Below are 9,021 nucleotides of genomic sequence, written 5' to 3'. Positions count from 1 at the left end.
AAACACAGGCCATACAGGGGATTGAGGCCTTTTGTTTTGGGTTAAATGAAGGTTGCCAGGTGAAGATGGTTAGGGGGAGGGTGCTAAGTGAAAATGCTACATAAACTACATGCTTTTTGCAAGTGGTTACGGTTCTCTTGCCCAGCCTGCTGCCTCTGGGCTGTGTGGTTCTCCTGTCCAGCCTGCTGCCACTGGACCTCCCTCTTCATAGGTTTCCTGCTAATAAAGCCCTATGTCCCGTTTGCTGGCTCTGGGTCTCTTCTTCAGTCTCTTGAACATGTTGCCATCCCTGTTGAGGTTAATAGGGGTTCAGCATGACATGAGTATGACACGAAAAAAAATTAGTGACATGACCAAATTTTAAAATATCTTCCTTAAAATATTCAATTATAAAATATAATGCAGAATGTCAAGAAGATAGAATCAGCATATGCAGAAATAACCCCTTCCTACACTGAGTCGAGAAAAATAATAGAGAATATATTAAAAGAATTTAATATAAATATAGCTGCATTGAAATCAGAGGGTAATTCTCAGCAGAATAATGTGAGTACTATTTTAAATAAGGAAAGTAAGGAAAAACTCCATCTCTGCAAGATATTAAAGCAAGAAGCATCAGGGATCACAGCAGAAAAGCTACTACGGAGAAGCAAGATACTCCTAACATCTGGAGATAGTCAACTAGTCAACACCACAAAAGAGAGATGACAGATCCAACAAATAGAATAATTTACAAGCTGATGAAAGAGTAAAATGAGTATTCAGAACAGGGCTTAAAACATGTATATTTAATATCCCGAAAAGGTAAAGATGGTAAATGCCACCAAACAAGAAACAGGAGATCACAAAAAGCTAATGGACATTTCAAGAAATGAAACGAGTGACCTGGGAAAATTTTAAAATGATAGTGTGAAAAGTGATATGCAAAATGGTGTCACTCTGGTTCAAGCTCTCAAATGGAATTGGGAAGCCATTCTAAGAAGGACTGCCTGCACATCCCATAGACTTGAAGAAAGAGAAAACCAAACAAACCCAGAAACTTGTCTTGAACCTTTGAGCTGAGCCAAACGTCCACGTCCACAACATCCTGGAAAACAGCTGAATTTAATTCCTGAGCAGTGAAAACTAAAAATAAAATCCTAAGCCCCCCAACCAACCAAACAGACCCCTCTTGGCCAAGGGGACTTCAGAGAAACCTTAAAAACTGAGCTCCAGGCCATGAGGGGATGGGAGGTCAGACATGCCTCATTGTACCCCCTCCCTTCTGCAGCTTAATGCTGGTCAGTTGTCTGATGTTAAAATAGAGCTCATAAGACTAACAGAATGGACTCTTTGTAGCAAGAAGATACCAAATTATAAACAGACCTAATGTTATGCCAGGCAAGGGTTAAGTTATGTATGCGTACACTTAAAGAATAAACTATGTTCTAATTGCCACAAGGTTCTTCTTTCCTCTATCAGCAAAACAAGAGCTGGCCTTGAGATAAGCAATGTCAAAACAATTGCAGCTCATCCACCACCAATGCTAACTCATCCCCTCTTCCACAAGCCATAACTACAGCTTTGATTGGACAAGAGACCTATTTCAGTAACTTTCTCCTGATAAAAGACCACAGACTATGGACTGGTGATGGCTGATTTACAGAGGCTGTGAACTTGAGTGTCTGTGTCCCTACTTCACCTTTTGACACATAGGGCCTAATTGCAATACATTTCAATGTTAAATCTCTGTCCCAAAGTGAACATGTAATGCATGTAACATGGCTGCTTGCTTATCACACACGTGCATCCCCACTTTGTGAATATTCATAGGTCCTCTTATAAGCTACTGAATATGTATATTTAGCCAACCTGTTAGGAATAAATTTCTGTCTCATCCTTCTCTTCCTGGAAGTGCCTGCTAATGGTCTCTGCTAGAGGCTGTACTTCCCAGGCTGCAGAATGGCCGGCCTAGTAGGCTGTAACCCTTTACAAGAAAGTCTCCTCTCCAAAGTTAAGATCTCAAGATTCTTATGTTGACAATAACAACCAAAGAACTATGGACTCATGTACTAAGCCACCCCCTCCACCAATGATAATTCTTTCAAAACAACTTATGTAATCACCCTTAGCTTCTTTTTGGTTTTTTTCTTAAAAACCCCTATTCTCCACCTCTCTTCAGAACAGTTTGGCTTCTATCTGAATCTGTCACTCTTACATTACATCTTACATCGCATCATTACACGCCCTGGTTTATTGCATTGTAGTCTGGTCTTTAGCCTCTTGTCGGTTGACAACAGCTTGAGAAGTAAATTGGTGGCTGCAACATTGAGGAATTCTTCCAAAGAAATAAAGAGATTATACATAATATATATTATATAATATATACAATATAATATATATCATTATATTATGTAATATAATATGTATTATATATAATGATATAATATATAACATATATTATATAGTATATCATGTATACTATATTGTGTCCGGAATTGGTGGGTTCTTGGTCTCACTGACTTCAAGAATGAAGCCGCGCACCCTTGCAGTGAGTGTTAACAGCTCTTAAGGTGGCGCGTCTGGAGTTCGTTCTTTCTGATGTTCGGATGTGTTCAGAGTTTCTTCCTTCTGGTGGGTTCATGGTCTCACTGGCTCAGGAGTGCAGCTGCAGACCTTCGCGGTGAGTGTTACAGTTCTTAAGGCGGCACATCTGGAGTTGTTCGTTCCTCCCAGTGGGTTCGTGCTCTCGCTGGCTTCAGCAGTGAAGCTGCAGACCTTCGCAGTGAGTGTTACAGCTCATAAAGGCAGTGTGGACCCAAACCGTGAGCAGCAGCAAGATTTATTGCAAAGAGCAAAAGAACAAAGCTCCTACAGTGTGGAAGGGGACCTGAGCCGGTTGCCACTGCTGGCTCGGGCAGCCTGCTTTTATTCTCTTATCTGGCCCCACCCACATCCTGCTGATTGGTAGAGCCCAGTGGTCTGTTTTGACAGGGTGCTGATTGGTACCTTTACAATCCCTGAGCTAGACACAAAGGTTCTCCACCTCCCCACCAGATTAGCTAGATACAGAGTGTCAACACAAAGGTTCTCCAAGTCTCCACCTGAGTAGCTAGATACAGAGTGTCGATTGGTGCATTCACAAACCCTGAACTAGACACAGGGTGCTGATTGGTGTGTTTACAAACCTTGAGCTAGATACAGAGTGCCAATTGGTGTATTTACAATCCCTGAGCTAGACCATAAAGGTTCTCCAAAGGCCCCACCAGAGTAGCTAGATAAAGAGTGTTGATTGGTGCATTCACAAACCCTGAGCTAGACACAGGGTGCTGATTGGTGTGTTTACAAACCTTAAGCTAGATACAGAGTGCCGATTGGTGTTTTTACAGTCCCTTAGCTAGACATAAAGGTTCTCCACGTCCCCACCAGACTCAGGAGCCCAGCTGGCTTCACCCAGTGGATCCCACACCGGGGCTGCAGGTGGAGCTGCCTGCCAGTCCTGCGCCGTGCGCCTGCACTCCTCAACCCTTGGGTGGTCAATGGGACTGGGCACCGTGGAGAAGGGGGTGGTGCTTGTGGGGGAGGCTCAGGCATGGCGGGCTGCAGGTCCCGAGCCCTGCCCCGCCAGAAGGCAGCTAAGGCCCACAGGAAATTGTGCACAGCAGCTGCTGGCCCAGGTGCTAAGCCCCTCACTGCCCGGGCTGGTGGGGCCGGCCGGCCGCTCCGAGTGCGGGGTCCACCGAGCCCACGCCCACCCAGAACTCGCGCTGGCCCGCAAGCACCGCGCACAGCCCCGGTTCCCGCCAGCGCCTCTCCCTCCACACCTCCCTGCAAGCTGAGGGAGCCGGCTCTGCCTCGGCCAGCCCAGGAAGGGGCTCCCACAGTGCAGCGGTGGGCTGAAGGGCTCCTCAAGTGCCGCCAAAGTGGGAGCCCAGGCAGAAGAGGTGCCGAGAGCGAGCGAGGGCTGTGAGGACTGCCAGCACACTGTCACCTCTCAATATTATATATTAAGTATAAGAAGACCCTATATTTTTATTTAGCAGTTCTTTTTTATTGAAGGATTGTAATCATTCTTAAATTCTGAAAAAAATATTGACCATAGATTTTTCCAGTATTTTCTTTCTTCCGTCTTCTCCATTCTCTTACTTAGAACTCCTATTTGTTGAAACTGTATCTAAACTTCCTTTCTTTTATACCATATATATCATATATATGACTATATATAAATTATATATAATATATGATATATAAAAATCATATATATATAATGTTTCCTTTTTTTTGTGACAGAGTCTCACTCTTGTCACCCAGGCTAGAGTGCAATGGCACAATCTCGGCTCACTGCAACCTCCGCCTACCGGGTTCAAGCGATTCTCCTGCCTCAGCCTTCTGAGGAGCTGGGATTACAGGCACCTGCCACCACACCCAGCTAATTTTTGTATTTTTAGTAGACACGGGGTTTCACCATATTGGCCAGGCTGGTCTTGAACTCCTGACCTCAGGTGATCTGCCTGCCTCGGCCTCCCAAAGTGCTGGGATTACAGGTGTGAGTCACCACACCCGGCCAAGAGATGCAAAATATAAAAGAGAAGGGAAGTTTAGATACACTTTCAGCAAATCGGAGTTCTAAGTAAGAGAATAGAGAAGACAGAAGAAAGAAAATAACTGGAAAAATCTATGGTCAATTTTTTTTTCAGAATTTAAGAATGATTACAATCCTTCAATAAAAAAGAACTGCTAAATAAAAATATAGGGTCTTCTTACACTTAAATGTGGTAGAATTTCAGAACATTTAGGATAAAGACAATTTTCTAAAAGCTAAGAGAGAAAGGTCAGATTACCTCCAAAGGAATGCAAATCAAATTGATATCAGATTTCTCAGCAGCATCATTAGGTTGCAAGAAGATAGTAATGCACTGTTTTCAAAATGTTGAAAGAACCAAAAGTTTAAGAAGACAAAACACAAAACTTTTTGCTGCCAAAAATGTAGTTCACTTATAATGGGAGCACAAAATGTTTCCCTTCTTGCAAGAAAATCAGCCGTATGAATTAAGAGCCTTAGCGATGTTCAAATTCTTTAACCTATCTAGGAATCTACATTCCGAAGTGATAATCAGAAATGCAATACATCACAAATGCAATAAGCCCTAGTGCAGCACTTTCAACAGCAAAAATTGTAACATTCCAAATATTCAAAATCGGGGAAAAATTAATCATAGTTCAGCCATATGAATAAATACTTGCCATCATTAATACAGTGAAGACTAATGAAATAAGGAGCATCACTTAGAACAGCAAACCAAAAGTGTTCAAATAATAATGATGCTTGTTATCTCACTTAAGAATTTTGGAGGTAGAAAAAAAGCAGTTAGTTAAATGGCAAATACTGCTTGCTGTCATCCAATATTTTTTCTCCTTTCTCTGAAAGAGAACCCTGATTTTAGGTGGGTACATGGCCGCCCCCAAAATTACCTTTTGCAGACTCTATAAATACTAAATACTAGTCAATGTGATATAATCTGATGTGTCATACAGCTTCCAAGAAGTGTCAAAGTAAGGGTGGGGGGAAGTGCATTTCCTGCTTGCTGACTGGAATTCAGAAGTCATAGCTGGAAATTAGGCAGCCATCTTGGCCTATGAAGAGGAAGCCACAGCCTGAGAATGTCAGGGTAGCAAAAAAGAAGGAATCAGGATCTCTAACACCAAGGAGGACCATGTCTGCTCTGGAACACCTACTTCTAGACCGTTTTCACATGAGAGAGAAACTGCAATTAAGACACTGTGGAGTCTTCCGATGCACACATCTGAACCGAATCCTAAAATCTCGGCTCTACTCTTAGGGTTCCTGATTCAGTAGGTCTGGGGATAGGGCCTTATAATTTCCATTTCTAACTAGGTCCCAGGTGATGTTAATGCAGCTGTTCTGGGGACCATACCTGAAGAACCATTGCACTAATGGAGGTAATAACTTAGTGGTTTTCAAGCTGTGCTTTACATTAGAATCACTGGAAAACAGAGAGCCTTTAAAACACACACACACACACCACACACACACACACCCAAGGCTAATTTCAGAAACTCTAACTGGTCTGGGCCAGATGAGTGTAAGTTGTAGACTGAACGCTATAACTCTTTCCCTACTTACTGAAACAATAGTAATGAGAAAGAAATACCTGTGTTTCCCCACAGAGCGGGGGGTTGATATTTAGAAAACTACTTACTCTTCATGGCCCAGAACTTGAAGCCAAAAGACTGGATTTAATTCCCTGATCTTAGACAGTTATGAGGACCTAGAACAATGTAGTATCTCTGGACCTTGGTTACATTATTTGCAAAATGGTGATGAAAATATTTACATCATTGGGTTTTTGTGTAGATTATATGATACAGGTGAAAGTACTTTGTATTACACAGACGTAATAAGGGAGGCCCAGCTGATTTTCTATGGAGAATCTGAGTTTGTTTAGCCCTACGACTGAACTGAATAAATGGAAAAAGTAGGAGAAAAACAATAGAGAACATAAGAAATAACAGGACTCATCTGTGACTCCCTGCTGGAGGACTGGAATGTGTGATAGGATCCGCCATACCTCCTGTGATGGGTGCTGCTCCCTCTTCCTTTTCTTGACTTATTATCATGATTATATTTTCAACAGGTGTTCCTAGTCTGAAATAACTCCTCAGGTGATATTCCTGGCCTGAAGCACACAGACCTTGTCTGTATAGAAGCAGGTGTTAAAGAAGGGATATTCTAGTGATTAGGATCATTATACTGCCATCATTAACCAGAACCTGAAATCACCAGTCTCTGCAGTGGTTCCCAGGTGGCTGTTTTATATTTAGGTGTTTGGCTGTGGATGTACCAGATGTCAGAAATTGACCCTTTCTTCTTTCAGGATAAAGGGGGATTTAGATTGGGTCCTTGAGGGCCTCAGGTGCCAGACTGAATTTGGACTTGATTCTGTAGCCTGTAGAAGTCACTGGTTTTAATCCCAGAAGTGACAAAGCATGGTGCTCTGAGTGCACCAGCCAGGGGCCTGTGTAATGGATTAGACTGAGCTGAGGCTGAAATCAAGATGACCAGCATAGAGGTTACTGAAGTAATACCGTAACAGAGTAGAAGCAATAGAAGTTGATGGGAAATAATAAATGCAAGAGATAGGGTGGATGAAAATGAACAGCACTTGGTCATTCATAACTGTCAAATCTTTTTTGGTAAATACTGGTATCCTTCAATAACTAAAGATTGACAAAGCTATCTTTCTCCTCTCTTGGTATTAGGTAGTGTCCTACAGTTAAAACAAGTCTCAGACTGAATGCTACTACACAAATCTTATCAGCAAGCAGACACAAAAAACAGTACACAAACAGACAGTACTTTGTGGCAAAATATTAAACAGAAGTCTAGACTAAGCCATTCTGCAGGCTGTCGGTCTGCTACACAGCAGATTTCTACTCCACAGTTACGCAAAGAGGTGCTTGTACAATATTCTAGCCAGCCACGTATCTTGAACATCTTGTTTCCACAATGAAGAATTCTTTCTAATCCTTTATGCTAACTAAGGTACATCTAGTGCAGATTTACATGGTGATACTGGAAGCATCTGTGCATTCAACTCTGCAGTGAACATTTTTGATTAGTCTTTCAAATGCTAATTACCCACCCTGGGCTGTGCAGATTAACTTTCAAACATATACACATCTCACTGAAGTATTCTAAAGTATAAGGACAAGATAACGAGCATCAAGAATGGTTTTAAAGTCATAAGGCAGAAGACCATGTTAGAGGAAGATGATGAAAAACCACTGATTTAGTGAGCTGGTCTTAGTGCTAAGCAACAGAATGCAGCTGTAGCTAATTTAAGCAGAAAGTAAGTTTACTAGAGGACGCCAAGTAGCTCAAAGGATAGCTAGAGATTGAGGCTTGCACCTACATGACCAGAAACTACCTCTGGCTGTTACCGGTGGAAGGTGTCCAGGTTCTTGGCATCTTGAACAAGGAATTGGACAAAACGCACAAACAAAGCAAGGAAGGAATGAAGCAACAAAAGCAGAGATTTACTGAAAATCAAAGTACACTCCACAGGGTGTGAGGAGCCGGAACATGGGGCTCAAGAGCCGGGCGGCCGGGTTATAGAATTTTCTGGGGTATAAACACCCTCAAGAGGTTTCCCATTGGCCACTTGGTGTACACCCCACGCAAATACAGTGGCCCACAATCAGTCTGATAGCGGAAAGCAACCAGAGTCTGAAGCAAAGTTACAAAGGTTACACCCTATGCAAACATCTAATTAGTTATGGAAAGCAACCAATCAGAGGTACTTTCAATTTTCCATCTGCCACGCAGAAAAGGGCGGTGGTGGGGGAGGGGGCCGGGTCCTTTTGTTACTTAGGTGTGGAAAGTTGGGGCTTTCCTTTTGATATAGTACTAGGAAGTCAGCATGAATCAGCCTTAAGTTCCTTGCCTCCATGACCCTATTCTCCTGCCTCACGACTATGTAGTACAGAGTCTGTCACAGGCTACCCAGAAATGTACACAGAGACTGTTAACAGGCTACAGAACAGATTGGGAAAGGGCTCTGGGGTTGTGACCCTCACCAAGCACAGGCATCTTGCATCTCTGACATGTTAATAGTGGAGGCCAGCACTCTGACTACTGCCCCAGAAGCTTACCTTGCTGTTGGGGATGGGTTCTTGATTTCTACACTTGGTATACTCCTACAGGTGACCTGGGAGTGTAGCTTTCTGTGGCTTTTTTGACTCGTGGCTTCCAGCGGGTACACATGATTGGTTAAACAAGTGTTCAGCATTTCAGCTGCAGCCATTAGACTCTTAACTAAAGTGGGGAATTCTCCAAATACGAAAGGGGATTCAAATGGGGGGGCATAATAAACATATACAAATGTCCATTAAAGGCAAGTTGAGTTGGAAGTGATGACAATATATTTGAGTAGAAACATCTAGCAAGTAGTTAGAAATGTGACACTGGTGTTCCCCAGAGAGCTAGTTACATATTTGGGAAGTTGAGTTGTGATTGCTTTT

The sequence above is a fragment of the Nomascus leucogenys genome, chromosome 13, assembly GCF_006542625.1.
Source record: "Nomascus leucogenys isolate Asia chromosome 13, Asia_NLE_v1, whole genome shotgun sequence".
Lineage (NCBI taxonomy): Eukaryota > Metazoa > Chordata > Mammalia > Primates > Hylobatidae > Nomascus > Nomascus leucogenys.
Note: the sequence above shows the minus strand (reverse complement) of the source record.